At 58.9% G+C, this 3,280-nt stretch overlaps 1 pseudogene; it reads left to right on the top strand.

Annotated features, from left to right (window-relative positions):
• The first annotated feature begins 2,190 nt into the window (after positions 1-2,190).
• LOC120603033 (uncharacterized) lies at positions 2,191-2,309 on the top strand (annotated as a pseudogene).
• Positions 2,310-3,280: the final 971 nt, after the last annotated feature.

The raw sequence follows: 3,280 nt of genomic DNA, 5'->3' as shown, positions 1-3,280 counted from the left end.
TCCTCCATCCTGCCGCATCGCCTTTAGATCATCACAGCATCCTGCCCCGTCTATCGCATCCTTGCTCCTGCCTGCCCTGCCGAATCCTCAGAGGCTCTCTCTCTCTCTCTCGCAGCACCTGCTGCCCGGCCGCCACGTCCTCTAACCCGGGCTCGTCCCCAGGCCACTTCTGCATCCTGTGGCCACCACTCCACGTCCTTGGCGCTTGGGGCCTTTGTGTGGCGTTGGGACCCTGGTGGGCAGCCCCTCCCCCTGCCCTGCCCCTGCCCCAGCCAGGGCCGGTCCCACACTGCAAGCAACTGCCCCAGGTCGAGAGACTGTCCTGATAAGGGCTGTCAACACAGCCAGGCGCCCCCTCTCTCTGGGGTGCCTGTCAAATGGGTGCCCAGCAGGAGTGTAGGGTGAGGAGTGGGGTCCCCGGCTCCCTGCCTGCTTGTCGGTGGATCCAGGACACATACACAGGTGAGGGGTGTGAGCCCAGCTAGTTGAGACAGAGCCCAGGGTCAGGCGACAGTGCCAGGTGGTGATGTTGTCAGTTTAGGTGACCATCATTGGGGAGGAAGTGACCCTCACTGGAGCCTAGCCAACACCTTCTTCCATGTGTCACGGTGTGTGTCCCCTGAGCCTTCAGGGAAGCAGGAGCCTGCCCTCTAGGGCGGAGGGGGAAGGGCTGGGGGGGCAGGGCCAGGGGCAGGGTGCCCTCGGCCGAGGCCCCACAGCTCAGCAGGCTCGGGGTCAACACCAGGCCTTCCCCTACCACCCACCTCGTCCCCAACCCCTGGCCCACCCCTCCAGGCATGGCCCCATCCTTCCAAGGCCGCCACCTGCTTGTCCTCAGGCGGGTGCCACAGCGTGTCTGACGCCGGGCCCAGGAGTGGTACTCAGAGTGTAGGGTGCAGCCCCGTGAGGGGCACCAGGGCTCCAGGCCACTTCGACTCAGGACCCACGCTCACAGGACACCGCAGCTGGGAGCTGTGGGCTGGGCAGCATGACAGGACGCTTCAGCCCCAGGATGCTCCCGGACTAATGCCCAGTTCCCAGCTCTGTTCCTCACCCAGGCCTTCGACCCTGGCTCGTGCCAGACACTGTGTCGGGAGCAAAGACAGGTGAGTGAAAGTGTCCGGCCCCCCCGGATGAGATCCTGTGCCTCACGTGGCAGCCAGAGGGGGCAGCGGCAGATGGGACCAGGTGACAAACACAGCTGGGTCGGCAGAAACAGACTCGCCGAGGCGCTCGCGCCTGCCCCCGTGTCGCGTCTCTATGTCCTCCCTCTGTCGTGCCTGCAGCTCCGGGAGAGGGCCTGGCACACAGTAGGTGCTCAGTAGCGGTGTCACAGGCCAGAGACCTCCCACGGGTGGGTCCCCTCCTCCGTCCACTTCTTTGTCTCCCGCCGTCCTGGTGACTGGTGGGGGGCGGGGCCAGCACGGCCTTGGGGGTCCCTCTTCGCTGGGTTTTATGTTCCTTCCGTCTGTAAAACCACAAGGCAAGAAATGAGTTTGAAGGGCTTCTCGAGTGCCATGCTCCAGATCTAGGTCACCTGGCTGAAGCGGATGCAAGTGTCCCCAAGGGAGCGTGTCCTCACAGAGAAGCCTACTGAACAGCGGCTCACAGTCACGAGTGACGAGACCCAGGGCACCCACCACCTCGGTGTCCCCGGGAACCACAGACGGCAAGCAGAGCGCCAGCCGGAACGCGGGACGCGCCAGGCAGTAGGTGCTGAATATAAACCCAGTTTGTTTGGGATGTTTGATCGAATGAGGAGGTGGATATCAGAGATGTAGCACAGATCCGGAAAACTGCTAAAAAAAATACCGAGAATTTCTCAACAGTAAAAATCGTGAAACCCTAAGAAATGAAAAAAAAAAAATCATTTTTTTTTAGAAAAAAAGAAAGAATTGGCAAAAACGGAAGCCAGAACCGCGTGAGTTTCCCCAGAGAGGCAGGACAGAGCTGTGCAGAGGTGCCCGAGGCCCTACGCCTCGTGGTTCCGGGACCAACCCAGGACCCGGGGACAGGCGGCCAGGGATGACGGCGGACGCTTGCCTGAAACCGGTCAGCGACACGGACCCTCATGACGAGGACTTACGATGAACACGAATGTAAAAGTAAGAGTCTCACACCGAGAGGGACCCAGCAGAAGCAACCGAAGGGCCATTAGATCGGATGAGATGAGAATTCGAAAGTGGCCGAGTCAGTGGCCACGCCACCCTGAACACGCCCGACCCCGTCTGATCTCAGAAGCCAGGCACGGTCGGGCCCGGTGAGTACTCGGGTGGGAGACCACCTAGGAAGACCGGGTGCTGTAAGCGTAAAAAATAAAAAAATAAGGGACCGTAAGCTGACCAGGTCCTTGCAATCTGTGAGGTCAACCAAGGGTCGCCTCGCCTAAAAAAATAAAGAAGAAAAGAAGGTGGCCGAAAGATACCCCGCCCCCAAATGAGATCTCCGGAGGACTGAGGACAAGACGAGCCCGCTGACGATGCTATGGCGAACGTTCAGGAGAACAGAGAAGCTAAAACGCTTCCGGCCGAAAACACAGAATTCACCACAAAACCCGGGCAAGTGCTGTCTGCACAGAGACCCGCACCGTCTCTGTAGAGCCGGTGACGCCCCGGCTTCGCGGCCACACGCTTGCTGTTGGCACAGCCCGTGAAAGCCACATCTTCGGCTGGTGGGCCATACAGAACCGACCGCAGGCGGCCTGGATCTGGCCTGGAGGCCGAAGTTTTCGGACCCCCGTTCTAAAACAGCGAGTGGTCTTTAAACAAAAAGACGATTCAAAATATCGTCGACTTTGGAGAAACAAGAGAGAACTTTCGGGGACCGGGGAGCAAGTAATTTTGCAAATTCGGGCAGATTTTAATTTTTTCCCCTTCAACTAAACTCAGACTGTCACATAAATTATTAAATTTTAAAATCATTCTAGTAGCCATTTATTTTTAATGATTTCATCGCACATCCATTTTAATTTTGAAGTCACAGCGTCTGATTACAGAGTCCTGTGTGGTTCGGGTACGATCTGTCCCTCCACTGTGGTCTAAGAAGTGTGTGAAAACTCCTGAACTTCGGTGGCCGCAGATGGCTATGATGGTGTCTTGTCACCCCGTGGGTCCCTCACGCAGCCACAGTCCCACGGTGGCTGGGCTGGCCTCCTGGAGGCTTCCTCCCCCACGGACCTGGTGACCGAGGCAACGAGACCCTCCAGGTCCCCACCGACACCTGCTTTTGGGTGCCAGCCGCCCCGATGGGTGTGAGGAGGGGTCCCAGCCTCGGGGGCACG

The sequence above is a fragment of the Pteropus medius genome, unplaced genomic scaffold (genome assembly GCF_902729225.1).
Source record: "Pteropus medius unplaced genomic scaffold, Ma_sr-lr_union100, whole genome shotgun sequence".
NCBI classification, from domain to species: Eukaryota; Metazoa; Chordata; class Mammalia; order Chiroptera; family Pteropodidae; genus Pteropus; species Pteropus medius.
This window is presented reverse-complemented; position numbering and strand designations above follow the sequence as displayed.